This window comes from Macrobrachium nipponense, chromosome 11, assembly GCF_015104395.2.
Source record: "Macrobrachium nipponense isolate FS-2020 chromosome 11, ASM1510439v2, whole genome shotgun sequence".
Classification (NCBI taxonomy): Eukaryota; Metazoa; Arthropoda; class Malacostraca; order Decapoda; family Palaemonidae; genus Macrobrachium; species Macrobrachium nipponense.
Genome location: NC_061087.1, coordinates 13,687,297 through 13,704,043, shown reverse-complemented (window position 1 = coordinate 13,704,043; position 16,747 = coordinate 13,687,297). Strand labels below are relative to the sequence as shown.

At 43.8% G+C, this 16,747-nt stretch overlaps 1 protein-coding gene across 2 annotated transcripts in view; it reads right to left on the bottom strand.

Moving 5' to 3' along the window:
- LOC135226192 (golgin subfamily A member 3-like) overlaps positions 1–11,384 on the bottom strand; it is a 107,622-nt gene extending 96,238 nt beyond the window's left edge. For both annotated transcript variants that reach the window (XM_064265663.1, XM_064265716.1), the window contains exon 1: positions 11,273–11,384. The gene's annotated coding sequence lies outside the window, so the exon portion shown is untranslated. The remainder of the gene's footprint in view (positions 1–11,272) is intronic.
- Between the last annotated feature and the right edge of the window lie 5,363 nt (positions 11,385–16,747).

The following is a 16,747-nucleotide window of genomic DNA, read 5'->3' as shown; positions in this document are numbered from 1 at the left end:
CTAAGAAGGTTGTTACTTTTTCGAGTCCCCGGGCTATCCTCTCCTGTGACGGAAAAGCCCGAAAACTCAGAGAGTTCATCTGGATCCCCAGATAAACGCACTCTTGAGCGGGAATCAGACTTGACTTCTGCAGATTGACCAGAAGTCCTAAGGAATAAGTCAAATCCAGGGTTTTCTTCAAGTCCTTCAGACAACGATCTCTGGAATTGGCCCTTATAAGCCAATCGTCGAGATAGAGCGAAATCCTCACCCCTTCTAGGTGAAGCCATTGTGCCACATTCCTCATGATGGCCGTAAAGACTTGGGGGGCCGTGGAGAGGCCAAAACACAGGGCCCTGAATTGGAAGATTCTTCCCCCCATCATGAATCTTAGAAACTTCCTCGAGGAAGGATGGATTGGTACGTGGAAGTAAGCGTCCTGTAAGTCCAAGGACACCATCCAGTCCCCTGGACGGAGTGCTGCTAACACCGAGGCAGTGGTCTCCATCGTGAACTTCTTCTTTTCGACGAAGAAGTTCAGGGCGCTTACATCCAACACCGGTCTCCATCCCCCTGAGGATTTCGGAACTAGGAACAGGCGGTTGTAAAAGCCTGCCGAAAGATGATCTGCCACTAGTTCGATCGCCTCCTTTTCCAGCATCTGATCTACCGCTAGTCGGAGGGCTTGATTCATGATGGGGTCCCTGTATCTGGCCGTCCACTCCCTCGGGGTATTCGTCAAGGGAGGCCTCGAAGAGAATGGGATGAGATAGCCCTTCCTCAAAATTGACAGGGTCCAGGCATCTGCGTCTTTCTGGGCCCAGACTTCTGCAAACTGTAAAAGCCTGGCACCTACAGTTGTCTGAAGGACTTGAGTCTTACTTGGGAGGTTTGATTGACTTCGTAAAAGTCCTCCCTCTTCTATTTGGTTTCTGACCTCTGAACGAAGAGGATCTAGAGGTAGAAGCCCCTCGAAAGGGTTCCTGAGAGGTCGGCTTAGCTTTCTTCGTCTTAGTCTGGAAGGTAGGGCGCGGCTTCCTTGCAGACTGCGCTAGAAGGTCCTGCGTAGCTTTGGCAGAGAGAGCCTTCGAAATGTCTTGAACCAGGTGTTTAGGAAACAGCTGCGTAGAGAGAGGGGCAAAAAGCAAAGACGATCTCTGAGCATGTGAGACAGACTTTGTTAAAAATGAGCAAAATACTGATCTTTTCTTCAAGACCCCTGCTCCAAACAGTGAAGCTATTTCGCTGGCCCCATCCCTCACCGATTTATCCATACAGGATAAGACACAATTCAAATCCTCCGGAGAAAACGTGTCCGGTCCTTGAGTTTTCTTGGCTAGGACTCCGAGGGACCAATCGAGAAAGTTGAAAACTTCCAAGACTCTAAAAATGCCTTTTAGAATGTGATCTATTTCATTCATAGCCCACGTAGTTTGGCCGAATTCAAAGCTGATCTTCTAGTGGCGTCTACTAGTGCCGAAAAATCTGCGTCAGCTGAAGACGGAAGGCCCAGTCCCAAGGGTTCTCCTGTCTCATACCAAAATCCTGTCCGTCCTGAAAGCTTCGACGGAGGGAAGGCAAAAACATAGTTTTCACCCCGCTTCTTCTTTAGTACGCATCCATGAACCGAAACTCTTGAGCGCTTTCTTCATAGAAAGAGTCGGTTTCATTCTCACACACGAAGATCCTTTCGTTGCTTTCGCTGTGGAGAACAACGAGTGTGAGAAGGAGGAGCAGTAGGGCTCAAAGACTCTCCGAACTCCTGAAGGAGAAGCTCTGTGAGCTTCTTGTACGAAGAAACTGTTGCCGATGTATTAGTTTCTTCCTCAGAGGCTTCCTGGTCTTCTTGAAGAGGAGAACGGGGATGAGGATCCTTATGAGAATCCTTAGATGATTTCCTAGCTGGGGTACAGTGCGATGAAGGAGACAAACGTCTTGAATGAGGAGAAGATTCCAAAGTAGAGAGGCGTACAGGAGAACGACGAGTCGTAAAAGAAGGACGCTTATCCGAAAATTCAAAATTCTTGTCTAAACTCGCATTCCTTCCTAAATGCAGACAAACTCTTAACAGCAAAAGAGGAAGGACTCCTTTCCCTAGAAAGACCACGTCTATCCCTAGGGAAACTACGAGAGGGAGAGCGCCTACTAAAATCCTGGCGCCGATCGTGAGGAGAGCGGCTACTAGGCGCCGAGCGCCTATCTGTCACAGGGCGCTTAGGGGAATCCTGGCGCCTACCAAGCGGCGAAACGTTGCTAAAAATAGGGCGCCTTTCAGGAGCAGGGCGCTTGAGAGGCTCTTGATGCCTACGAAGCGGAGAGCGGCTGCTATGCTCCGAGCGCTTAAACGGAACAGGGCGTTCGGCGAGATCTTGGTCCTTACCAAGGGGAGAACGTCTGTAAGGCTCCGAGCGCCTAACAGAAGCAGGGCGCTTGAGGCGTTCTTGACTTTTAGCAAGAGGAGACCGATCAGGAGTAGGGAGTCTCGAGAACGAAGAGCGCCTACTAGGAGAACGAAGCAAACGAGGATCAAGGCGTCTTTCTCCAGGAGAACAGCTACTAAAAGAAGGACGCTTACCAGGAGCAGGGCTCCTACTAGATTCTTGATGTCTTACAGGGGAGGAGCGAACTCCATGCGATGAGCGCCTACCAGTCACGTTATCCGACGCCCGACGACAGTAGTCGGAAGGAGAAGTGCGCTACTTTCAGAAGGGCATTCCCTAGGTTCTCTGAGAAGGCGAGGAGAAGAAAAATGAGACGGAGACGACGAAATAAGTCTTCTATGACCTGAGCGACTCTCTTCTTGCACGAACTCTAGAAGAAGGAGAAACAGAAGGGGCTGAGCGTCTACCCGAGGCAGGAATCCGATCTGGGGAAATATCTTCATAGTCCAAGGAGCGCCTATCCGTCGAATGGCGTCTCGACACCTCCGAGCGGGAGTGGTGTTCCTCTCGTGAAATGTTACGATGTGTAGAAGTATCCTCAAAAGAAGGAGATCGCCGATTACAAGGAGAGCGCTCTTCCGACGAAACGCGCCTCGATCTCTTGATAGGGAGAGACAAATCCTTCCTTCTACGCGATCTCGATGCCAAGGAGTCCGCCAAGGCTGTGATCTGAGCTTGTAGGCCCGCTAGCACTCGAGAAGGAGAGTCCCCAGGATCTTCTTCAGAAGCAAGCTCAGCGCGAGGAGCGGGAGAAGGGGGGTGATCACTGGATCTCCTAGGCTTCTTTGCTTGCAAGGAAGCTACATCAGAAAAGTCTTCTGGGCTGGACGCTAACGTACTGAAGGGAGCCTCCGCAGCCCTCTTCAACGGGCGTGACGCCTCCTTAGAGCTCCAACCACGCTTCGGCGAAGGAAAAGAGGATGACGAAAAACACTGACGAAGAATATTCTTCTTCTTACGATCCAAGGCAGCCTGGGAGCGAACTTCAGGATCTGCCGAGGGGACGCCTGACCGGTGGGGGCTCTCCCTAGCCCTCCTGCGGCTTTCGACTTTCCTCCTCCACTGGAACTGGGAGTCTGGAAGAGGTCTAGGCCTGGAGGCACTAAGGAGCCGGTCAGACGCACCCTCCACATCACTGGGTACACTGCACTTATCATCACTGACACTCTTACCTTGATCAGTACGAAGATTCTTGTCTTCCTTAGAACACAAGGAAGCTTTTGAGGCCGCCGCCTCCGAAGACGAATCTACGGCTTCGGTGCGGGGAGCAGGAGCTGAGACCTGGGAGGAAGGTTCTAAAACTACATTAATGTTAGTTTCATTCTCACTCATTCTCGACCTGCTCGAACTCCTTGAAGAAGCTTTACGTACCCTATCCCTTTCAAGTTTCCTAATATAAGAAGAAAGAGCCTTATATTCATCTTCGTTCAAAACCTCACACTCTTGACACGGGTTACTAAACGAACATTCATTCCCCCTACATTTAACACAGAAAGTGTGAGGGTCAACCGCAGCTTTCGGTAACCTCACCTTACATCCATCGGTCAAACATACTCTAAACAAAACCGGAGTTTTGGAAACAGAATCAAAATCAGACATTCTACAGGAAAATCCAGCGCAAAGTCAATAACGGTCCACAATCAGCATATGCCAAGCCAAAATAGAGCGAATACGTCACCAAAATGTCCAAATCAATCTCCAGGCAAGCGAGAAATGAAGAATATATCGGAATGAAACGACAACAGTTGTTATCGCTTCAGCGACAGAAAAAAATCTGGCTGGAGAGAGAGATTGGTTCATACGCCCGCCACCCAGCGGCGGGTAAGGTAGACCACCTGACCTACCTGTCGCGTGTGCCGCGAGATTTGAAATTCTGTCGGAACGTCGGAGACTATAGCTAAGTATATATCTGGCAGGGAAGTTCATGTACAAAATGCTTTGTTGTGCTTCCAACCTACTTGCTTGTCAATAGCTTGCAGCTCGCTAATCATTTTAGCTGTAGCTAAGGCTACTAAGAAAATAGTCTTCTTCGTTAGCTCTCGCAAAGACGAACTGCCCATAGGTTCAAACCTATCCGTTTCCAAAAACTTGAGAACGACATCCAAATTCCAAGGAGGAGTTCTGCAAAGTCGATCCTTCTTTGTATTAAAAGATCTGAGAAGATCTCTAAGATCTGCGTCGTTGGACAGATCTAAACCTCTGTGTCTAAACACTGCAGACAACATACACTTATAACCTTTAATTGTCTGATTAGCCAAACCCAGTTCCTTCTTCAGGTACAGAAGGAAATCTGCAATTTGTGTCACAGAGGTACTGGATGAAGAAATCTTCCGATTCTTACACCATTTACGGAAGTTCTCCCACTTCGACTGGTACACTTTGATAGTTGATGGCCTCCGTGCTCTTGCAACTGCCTTCGCTGCTTCTCTAGAAAACCCCCTCGCTCTGACAAGTCTTTCGATAGTCTGAACGCAGTCAGACCCAGAGCGAGGGTGTTCTTGTGGAACCTGTCGAAGTGGGGTTGTTTGAGAAGATCTACTCTCGTGGGTAGACTTCTCGGAGAATCCACTGTCCATTCCAGTACCTCTGTGAACCACGTTTGGGCCGGCCAGTATGGGGCTATCAGAGTCAGCCTTGTTCCTCGACTTTCTCTGAATTTTTTCATTACCCTTCCTAAAATCTTGAACGGGGGAAAAGCGTACGCATCTAGACCCGTCCAATCTAGTAGGAAGGCATCGATTGCGACTGCAAGAGGGTCCGGGATTGGAGAACAATAGTTCGGTAACCTCTTCGTCGCTGCGGTAGCGAAAAGATCCACTACTGGTGTGCCCCAGAGCTTCCCCTTTCCTCTGCTACGTGCAGATTGCCAACATCTCTGGCATACTTGAAGATGCAACATCCACTCTGTGGAAAGCACTTGTCCGTCCCTGCTCAACAGGTCCGCTCTGACGTTCTTCTCTCCTTGAATGAACCTGGTGAGCAGGGTGACGTTTTCTCTCTGCGACCACAGAAGAATCTCCTTCGCCAAGTTGCAAAGGGACAACGAGTGGGTTCCTCCTTGTTTTCGTATATATGCCAGAGCTGTGGTATTGTCCGCGTTGATCTGCACCACTTTGCCGCTGATCCACGGTCTGAACGCTTTCAGAGCCAAGAAGATCGCCATCAGTTCCTTCCTGTTTATGTGCCATGCCTTTTCTTCTTCGTTCCAAAGGCCTGACTCCTCCCGAGGGCCCAGCGTCGCTCCCCAGCCTGCGTCTGACGCGTCGGAAAATAATATCCGGTCTGGGTTCCTCTGCTGGAGTGACGTACCCTCTGACAACCTCCCCGGAACTAGCCACCACTTCAATTCCTCCTTTATCTTTGAAGGAATTGGAAACCGGAAGGAATCTGGTTGCGATCTTCTTGGCCAGACTTCGTTCAGAAAGAACTGTAAGGGCCTCATGTGAAGTCTCCCTAGTGAAATGAACCGCTCTAACGAAGAGAGTGTCCCCAGCAGGCTCATCCACTCTCTCGCCGAGCATTGGTCTTTCAATAGGAATTCTTGCGCTTTCCGCAGGCACATGGTCTGCCTTTCGGGTGACGGAAAAGCCCGAAAAGTCACTGAGGATATCAGAATCCCCAAATAAACTAGCTCCTGAGAGGGGATCAACCGTGACTTTTTCAGGTTTACCATCAGACCCAGCTGCTGAGTTTAACTCCAATGTGATGTTCGTGTCCTCCAGACATTGCTGTTTTGATTGTGCTCTTATGAGCCAATCGTCGAGGTAGAGAGAGACTCTGACTCCTAACAAATGAAGCCACTTCGCCACATTCGACATCATTCTTGTAAAAATTTGAGGAGCCGTGCACAGACTGAAGCAAAGGGCTTTGAATTGATAAATCCTGTCCTTGATCACGAATCTCAAATATTTCCTGGACCTTGGATGAATCGGAATATGGAAGTACACATCCTGAAGGTCCAGCGTTACCATCCAGTCCCCTGGTCGTACCGCTGCCAGCACTGAATCGTTCGTCTCCATCGTAAACTTGGTCTTTTCTACGAAAAGTTTAGCTGACTTACGTCCAGTACTGGCCTCCAACCTCCTGATGACTTCGGTACTAGAAACAGACGGTTGTAAAAACCTGGGGATTCGTGATCCAGAACCGGTTCTATGGCCCCCTTTTCTAACATGCTGACAACTTGATGCCAAAGAGCCTCTCTCTTCTCTAAATCGATGTAATGAGCCCCTAGGGCTCTCGGAGCTGTAGCGAGAGGTGGTTTCTTGAGAAAGGGGATCTTGTATCCTTCCTTCGCTACCTTTACAGACCAAGGATCCGCTCCTTTGCTTTGCCAGACTTCCCAGAAGTCTAAAAGTCTGGCCCCCACACAAGTCTGGAGGACTTCTGACTCATTGCTTGGTTGAGGTTTTCGAACCTCTTTTGGCTGGAACTCTTTTCCCTCTAAATGCTGGTCGGGAAAAAGTCCTACCCCGAAAGGGCTGCTGTGATGTTCTTGTATCCTTCGGAGTCTTCTTCATTACATTAGAAGGTAAATACTTCCTTACAGAAGACGTTAGTAGATCCTGAGTAGCCTTCTGAGTGAGGGAGAGCGAGATGTCCTTAATGATATCCTGAGGGAAGAGCTGTCCTGAAAGAGGAGAGAACATCAACTCCGACTTTTGTGCGTTCGAGACTCCTTTAGCAGCGAACGAGCACAAAAGATGTCTTTTCTTCAAAACGCCTGCTGTAAAAAGTGAAGCCAATTCATTAGCTCCATCTCTCAAGGCTTTATCCATACAGGACATGATACTTCTCGGCAACTCGGATTCTGACGAATCTTCCATCTCCGAAATCCGCGCCAGGGCCCCCAACGACCAGTCAAGAAAATTGAACACCTCAAAAGTCCGATAGATACCTTTGAGTAAATGGTCGAACTCTGACGAAGTCCACCACACTTTGGCTGAATGTAAAGCATGTCTACGGGAGCTGTCCACTATGTTGGAAAAGTCTCCCTGGGAGGAGGCAGGAACTCCCAGGCCAAGACTTTCCCCCGTAGCATACCAAACACCAGACTTAGAAGCCAACTTGGCCGGGGGAAAAGCAAAAGAAGTCTTCCCCGACTCTCTCTTCTCCTTCAACCACTCATTTACGCGTTGAAGGGCTTTCTTGGCCGAAATAGACAAAGTCATTTTCAAAAAAGACGATTTCTTGGTTGTCTTCGTCTTCGAAAATTGAGACAAAGGTGATGGCGGGCCTGAAGGTTGAAAATCTCCTTCAAACAAAGAAAGAAGGCACTCTGTTAGTCTCTTGTAGTCCGAGGAAGGAGCTTCCATATTCTTGTCCTCTTCCGCACTCTCCACAAATTCTTCCTCTTGCAAAGAAATATCTTGAAAACCAAGATCCTGATGACTCTCCAAAGTGGGATCCTTATGCAGAGCCTGCTTAGAGAGCGAATGCGGAGCTGTCTCCTTGTAAAACTCCTCTCTTCCTTGTCGAGAAAAAGTTTCCACTTGCTGCCGCCTGCGTCCTGCGTCCTCCTGAACGTATGCGTCCACCATGCGTCCATCACTCTTCCTCTTGCGTCCTGCGTCCTGCACTGCTTCGTCCTTCTTAAGGGATGCACTGCGTCCTGGCTTGCGTTGCACGTCCTGCGTCCTCTTGGAGGACTTAACCGGGAGAGACGAGTCCTTACGTCTAACCGAAGGTTGTTCGGGCTTCTCCCATGATTGGACAATCACTGCTAATCTCTCCTGCATGTCCCGCAGAACTTCCTTCGTCTCCGCTTCCTTACGAGACTCATGATGATGAGGAGATCGAGGACGCACCGGGCTAACACGGAGAGGCGAGCGAACCTGCGGTCTACGCAGTGGAGTTCCTCCAAGCGGAGAAACACCTCTCACCGCACCGCTAGAAACTTCCAACTGACGAGAAATCCTCTTCCTTTTGATAGGGATAATTTCTTCATCCTCCGATGAAAAAATCTCAGGACTACTCCACCCTTCTTGGTCAACAGCCCTTTCATCCTGTGATGAGGACGGAAAGTATGACCTCTTGAGAGGACGCGATACTTCCGCGAAACGCCTACTCCTTCCTGACGCCGAACTATCCGATGAATAACGGCACTTCCCAGTATCGCCTTTTCCATGGCGTACTGCTGCAGCCTGGGAAGCAACAGGACTGCCTGAAGGGACGACTGATCGCGAGTAAACCCCTCTCGCCTCCCTTCGACTGTCGACATGCTCTCCCTTGGGTCTGGGAGCTTGACAGAGGTCTCGGTCTAGGAGCACGAGAGGGACGATCAGGCGCCCCCTCCACAACACTGTCACCGAACACTTCCACTTTGTCTGTTAATCGTTTAATTTGATCTCCCATGGACGCAAGGGCAGCGAACACTTTCACGATTTGTGGATCAGTAGTATCCTCAGATACAGCAACGGGCGCAGGAGAAACCTGAGGGGAAGGTGCTACGTCTACATGTGAATGAGCTGGAGAAGACACATGCAAAGATTCATTCAAAGGCTTACTCGAAGATCCCGATCTCTCACTCCTAGAGACAGATCTTCTAACCCGATCTTTTTCTAATCTCTCAACATACTTCATAAGAGCCTTCCACTCTTTCTCATTCAGACACTGACATTCATTGGACCTATTGTCCCACGTACATACAAACTCCCGACACTTCTTACAAATAGTATGTGGATCTACCGATGATTTCGGCAGTCTCACCTTACACCCTTCTTTCACACAAACTCTAAACATACTTCCTGAATCAGACATACTAAATCAAAATCCAAACAAAATGCGATTGCCACGCTAACTTCGTGAATACGATACCAATATCCAAAAAGTCAGTCAACGAGCAGGAAATTCTATCAGAGAACCAACAACGATGTTGCCGGTTCAGCTGGCAGAGAAAATCTGAGGAAAACGGGAATAGTTCCAAGTACCAGCGCCACGGGAACGGGGTGGCCATCACCTGAACTACCAGTGTACTAGCGGTTGCCGCGAGTTTTGAAATTCTGCCAGTGCGTCAAGAGGATAAGCTATATATATACCTGCCAGGTAAGTGTCATGCATAAAAATAAAGAAATAAAATTGCTTTAACATGCTATGGAAAATTTTTTAGTTAGCCATGCTTTGAGAAAGGTGTAATGGGGGAATTACCTCATTACTGTACTGTGTACCAATTGTAACAGATAGTGTCATAAGAGATGCTCAGAACTTGATCATCTGTTGGGTGACGACTGGTCATGTGCCACTTAATAAGATACATTGCTAGACTACTAGCATGGTAGTAGTGTAGTATGACAATTTAATTTCTTGGTAAACCAAACAAACTTTTGTTCTTCTGACAGATTAATCTATGCCACAATAAGGAAAATGGAGATTTTGGTGAGAAACCAAAAACAAGTGAACAGCACCAAAACTAAGGGTAAAATGCTAAAAACACATGAGAAGCAGATAAAGAAAGTTATGGTTAATGTATGAAGTAACAACTGCAGATATAAAATAGCAATAACAATTGCAGATATAAAACAGTAGCTACAATATAAAAATCATGAAAATTTGGCAATGGTAATAGCAGGGTAATTCTAACCCAACCTAAAATGCTACATTCAACTTAATGGGGACACCCTTGACCTCTGCTATGTGTGGTAGGCCGTAATGGTACCTGAATAGCCACATCCTATGTATCCTAACCTAGAAAGCCCCATCCAATGTGAATGGGGGGGAGGGGGGTTGAAACCCACAAACATACCCCTTAACTTTTGCTATAATGTGTCAGTGTTACTCTGATATGGGCTATCATAAACTATCCTCAACAAAATTAAACATGGGTATTGCATACCTTGATCTTTCGAGGGCTCTTTTGTGTGTGCACAAAACTTGAATTATTGAGTGCATAATCAAAGTAAGTAAAGGTGACTAAGATAGTCAGTCACCATATCTCGAAGTAACATAAGCAACAATCAATTCTTGATCAATATGAACGACGTTTTTCCCATTCAGTGGAAGTTAACTTCAAAGGCTACATGTCAAAGATTTGCATCTCAATGAATACCTATAGTACTCTGTTTTTTTTCCATCTGTCCACCTGCCTGTGGTGTTTTCGCATGGTAACACTGCATCCCGGGCTTTAAATAGTTACACTATGTGTAAGTTTTAGGTAAATATAAGGATATCTGGGTGCACATTTACAACTGAAAAGTGTTTTAATAATTTACTGTATGCGAATTACACCGTTAATATTCGAAATAGGATATTATTTAAAGCCTGGGACGTAGTGTTACCATGCGCAAACACCACAGGCGGATGGACAGATGGAAAAAAACAAAGTAGCTATAGGTAGGTACATTTATTAACAAGTCTGAGTGCATGAAACATCACATAAAAACTTTGAACACATTGTTACTTCAATCTACCCTTAAATCAACCATTGTGGCTCCAGTTTCCTTTTAACGTCACGCGTCTCCTTAATAAATCTGGGAGCTAGCTAGTTGCCTAGTAGCTAGTGGATGGTTGGGATATCACGTTGCGTCGTTTCAATACCTAATTTTAGTAACTCGTGTAATACCTAATACCAATACACCTAGGCTTCAACATTTTCCTGACTAGCCTACAGGCGAACGGATGTCAATGGTTAGATGATGGTTAAATGGTTCAGGGGTGGTATCAGGTGACCAATGGACCAAATAGTAGTAGGTATGCTGCCTTTACCAATAAAGAAACCCTTTCTCCGTAGCCAAATACTTCGAGGGGGTAAAAACTGGTATCCAAAGAGAGCCACATCTCTCATACGGAAGTTCGCAATATTCTAGACATTTAAATCATCACACTTATTTATTTCGTGTGACATAAGGGGCGTAACTCACCTGTGATGTTGTTCGATCGACTATAGATTTCGGTTAACTCCGCCATCGGAGCTCTTACCAGCTGTTATGAATGACAAGTGAAGAATACTAAAGTCTACGCTTTGCAATTAGGTGCACTAGGCAACGCCACGTTTTTGTATTATCTCTCTGTGACTGATGGGAATAGAGCTTTTCTTAGGATTTGAGCAGATTTTTCCTCTTTTAAGTTTATTTTCCCCAAGTTTTACTTTCAACACTAATCACAAAAATTGTATATTCCTCTTGAGCATAATACTTCGGGCCCATCAAGTTTATTATACTGTAAGTGGCAAAACGCATATTCTTTACTCCAAGATTCTATAGTTTATAGTGGTTTACATGGCAAGATATGAGAGAGAACACTTACATCTATGTGGTTGAATATGGAAATGATGTGGAGAGTTCGCATGACGAAAAATACTGTGCTGTTGCAAATACAGTTGAATGGCTTAATTATAAAGAAAAAGGTCGCCTCTGATTTTATTTGTGAAAACCAAAGCAAGAATAAGTTACTGAATCTCCTGCTTGTATTTGCATTTCGTTCTTTTCATCGCAATACTTCCTACAAAGTTATCCATAATTGTCACACTTTCCATATTAACAATGACCTAAAATCACCAGATGTATGTGAAGAAAGCATGCTATTATGTGAAGCCCTATATTTTCCGGAGCACTTTTAAGATTTTAGTGCATGTCCATGTCGTTAGTGAGGCCTCTTCATTATACATATTATATATTTGTATTCCTCTCTTAAATAGAGAAAATGGCAAAATTAAAAAAGAAAAAAAAGACGATGAGAATGAGAGGGTACAAAACAAGGTCAATCCAAGCTGCATTACGTAGATCGTTTACTTTTCAGTCTTAAAACAAATGTAAGGGGGAGAAAAAGTTATCTGAGATACCGATAAAAGTTACAAATGCTAGCCGATGTCCCGAGAAGATAATAAGATACATATATACTGCGTTTTGGACAAAATGAAAGCTTAAGATAATTTGGGCTCTGATTATTTATTATATGCTACAATTCCGTGATTCCTTCTTTGCGTCTCGCGAAGTATAATCTCACAATTCATTTAAAGTAGATCCCTTTGTATTCAAAGTAGTCGCATACAATTCACAATTATAAGACTCGGGTGCCACAGGTAGTCACGTCTCAGTCACAGAAATAAACCACGCATATTTGTTTTATAGTCTCGCTTGACAAAACGGAAAGTTTCTGCAAACAAGGCATATGTATACTTACAGGTAAAATGCTAAACAAATCTACATACATGAATATCAACATACTCAATTTAGCTAAACACTGAGAGTACAAAATTTACATACAGGTGCACGTTCCAGATAGCCGTGATATAAGCCTACTGTAGTACAATCACGGTCCAGATATATTTGAACATTAACACGTAACATTGCAAATAAACATATGTGTATGTATCATGTGTATAAGTTTGTGCAGCATGAGATGAACACCAGTCAACTCGAGCTAGTTAAATATGAAGAAAGCAAACTCACTACTGAACAAAATCTTGTTATATGCGCAACACTTCCTTTACACAGTCTCTTATATATAAAACTGGTAACAACTAAATCAAAAGTGATAACACATAATCCACCAAGGTCAGAATGTTTTCCTCCTAAACACTAAATAGTGCGTGAAGAATTTAAGATAATGTTAATATAAATACACTTTCATCCCTAATTGTTCGTTTAGAGTTTTTCCAAAGTATTTAATGCATTCCTTAAACACAGATGGGTATATTATTAGAGATAACTTTACAAATCTAGTGCCCTTGAATTCAAGGTTTTCTGACTGCATGAAGGATGCATCCTGTGGTGAAGAGTGTGAGGAGAAAGACAAAACTTGTCTTTAATGAAGAGAGAGAGAGAGACGAGAGAGGAGAGAGAGAAGAGATGGGAGTGATGAGGGAGAGAGAGCGAGAGAGAGAGAGAGAGAGAGAGAGAGAGACTGATAATTATAAATATTGCTTCACAAAATCTCCAGTTTCAGAGAAAATAGAACTGCACAAGGCGCACAGACCACAAACCATAATTGTTTCTTCAATTGTTCATCAATTAGTTCTTAAGTTCTACTTGTCAAGAAAGTGCACTGGCTGATGTGAAAGGCAGCAGACACTCAAAGATAACCATTAAAATGATCGATCAAACTCTACGATGGTAATACAGATACCAAGAATAACAAAAATGCACTCACAAATTACACAAATTATAGTATGATTTTGTCTTGCGAATTTCAGTAACTGTTTCTACATCCCTATGGAAGGAACGACAGAGAGAGAGAGAGAGAGAGAGAGAGAGAGAGAGAGAGAGAGAGAGAGAGAGAGAGAGAGAGAGAGAGAGAGAGATTCCAGTGCAACTTCCTACAGAAACTGCGCTGGAAATCCTGTTAAAACCGGATGTTCAATTTTACTCCGGCAGATTAGACTATTAACAAGGCAGGACCTATGGCTGGATTGTTTTTGTTCCTATAGAAACACTTTCTCGTGTAACATACTCATATTTCAGTCATAGATTGGCTTCACAAACACACACATTTTCTCTAGAATTTTAGTGTCTTTTATTATTCTTTCACACTCTTAAATATTTTGCATTTTGCCAACTCTCATATAGTTACCAGCAGTGGTTTGCTAATACTTCAACGAGCATCTTGCCATTCTTAACACGGGTGAATACGCTGAACGAGCGCGCATGCGTCGAACATCACCTCCTTTCCGTATTCCCTTTTCTGGGGGATGTTTTCTTCTCTTTTTTCTTTTTTTTCTTCGTTAACGAAGAGACTGTTCTCGTTGTCGCTGTGACCGTCCACGCGGAAAGGTCAATTACCCACAATAACAATAAACGTAAACAATCCACGTATGTAGGGAACTGCAGTATATTCAGCCTAGCTGAATTAGTAACTCGTCTCTTTTTGTAAAGATTCTCATTTCCTCATTTTGCGTTGGTTCAATGCACCTTGCGGTTTGGCATATGCTTGTCCAAGAAGTCTTATTCTTGACACTTCCAGATCAGAGCTGCTTGTTTCTATTTATGTTTTGCAAGCTTTATCATAAATTTACATTTCCCGTGTTAGTAATTCCTTTGTACCTAAGCTCAAATATTCGCCAGAATGAACCTTCCAATTGTGATGTAACTTGTTCACATAGACCAAATATTTTACCTAACTAAATTAGCTTTGTTGATCGCTTGTTAGGTTTGATTCCCAGGTGACAAGATCATGCCGTCAAGACAATTTCATTTCCTTATGACCATTATAAATTTGAGGTCCATATTATCACCTCGATATTTGTCTTAAGGGCTGCTCTATGACCAAAAGCCTATACCGGCATATAGCCAGCTTAATCTATTTGCATCATAAGTTGTCTGGGAATCAAAGCCTGAGGAAGTATCGACTAAATCCTCTATTCTCTATCATCACAGCCCTCTCTGACCCAATCTCTCTAGATTATATCCCTTAGCTGTTTCTTCCCAATTATTTATTTTGCAAGAGCTGGTGCATAGTAGCAACGATTGATATAGACAAGACACACTGCTCACCAATAGTAGGTGGAAGGCATTTCAGTAAAAAGCGACAAGTTTAGATTGGAAAGTAAAGTCATGGCTACATTGTGCTAATTATGCAGCTAATAACTCCCTCCGGAAATCTACCAAGCCATGTAGACATGGCTAAACAGAAACTTGGTTCGTTTGCTTAGTTTAAGTAGCATCAAGCAGATCAGTCAGCTGAAGCAAACCAAAGTAGTTACTTTACATAATATCCATTTTAATTATATATACAATTCTCTAAGGGTTTTGAATAAATAAAAGAAAGGTCTCCACTACATTTTGCCCCAAGTTACTTTAGTTTCTAGATATTTGAAAATCGAGTGTTGCAAAAAGCTTAATAATGTCTCCAAAGAATTAGCTAATTAGAGTGATGCATCTTGAAAATGATGGAGGTGGCCGATTTTTTCTCAACACACTGGTCTAGTTTTTGTTTTCAACAGGCATACAGATATCAAGAGATATTAAAAATTAGGGAGTTAACCGAATCTGTTCGTCTAAATATTTAACAAAACCAATGCAAGCGAGTGACAGACTTTCACAAAGATCAGATGGAGGATTTATTCTTAAATGAGCATTGAGAATTAAACAAGGTAAAGTTTTAAAAGTAGAGCAGTTAAATGGGAAGAGGTCAAAAGAAAGAGATGAAAAATAAAAGGTAGTAAGCAATGTTGCTCAGGCTGGATGCTTCTTGCAAAACCGTATCAGGACAACGACCCACTAAGACAACGACCCCCTGAACAACTCATTTTATAAATGGTTGACATAATTTAAATGAAACTGATAAAATGTAGTTTAAAGTATTTTTAATGCGTACAAATACATTTACATACAAAATTCTTACAAGAAAGTTGAAAAAGTCATAAAAAATTTTAAAAAGTTGAATAAGTCATAAAAACATTTAAACGAAAAGTAAAAAGAAATAGTTTAAAAATACAGATTATACGCAATACTTCGTAAATATTGTACCACATCTCTATTTTCATAAGTTTTAGTGACTGAAATAATGCGGTTTGCAGCATCTAAATATTTCTTTCGAGATGGCTGTCCAGGAAAACCTGCAAAAGATTGAACCCTGTGTATTTGTTGTAATGAATGTTCTCTTTTAATGAATGTTAAAAACTTCCAAATATTTGGATGACAACAAACAACATTCGCTAAGAAACTCCTGTGCCACCCTTCTGCTGCATTATTTGTTCTGGGAAGTTCATCTGCCATTCTGTTGTACATACTCCACAACTCTATTTCAAACAATGGTTCGTGCCTTCTTCCTCTTAGACATGGACGTCCTAAGTGCGTCTTCAAAGTAGTCTTACAATGGATATGTTTCAGGGGGGAGGAATTCACACAGAGTTTCGAATGATTTTTCGACAGCACAGGCCGGTACCAAAGCTAAAGCTGCTATCATTTTCATTGCGATGGAAAACTCTTTATCCTCCAGGTATCGCTGCTGAAATCCATAAGATTGAACTTTTCTATATACGCTTTGGCAAAGGTGAAAAAAGCACCCCTTTATTTCGGATTGTGGGAATGCCAGTTGTAAGCTATTAATCATACCCTTTTCAAAGTCGACCATGATAGTCTTTGGGGCTAAATCATGTTTCAGTAGTTTTAACTGCTCCAGTAGGTTTGAGTAAGTTGTTTGGCTTTTATCTGGTAAAAGAGTATATATTAAAGGAACTGAACAATTATTTATCAAAGCAACCAATGTGACGCTTGACATAGGTAATCCAAGTTTTTCTGTGTTCCGAAGATCAAGATTTGTTTCTCAACGTGCCCAATGTCGAAAAGCAGAAAATCTTGACCATCTTGTGTTTTGGTATGCTCATCTGTTAAAACAAGTTCTTGGGCATTTAAAGGCAATGGCCGTGAGCGAGATAAACATTGCCGATGGCGTCT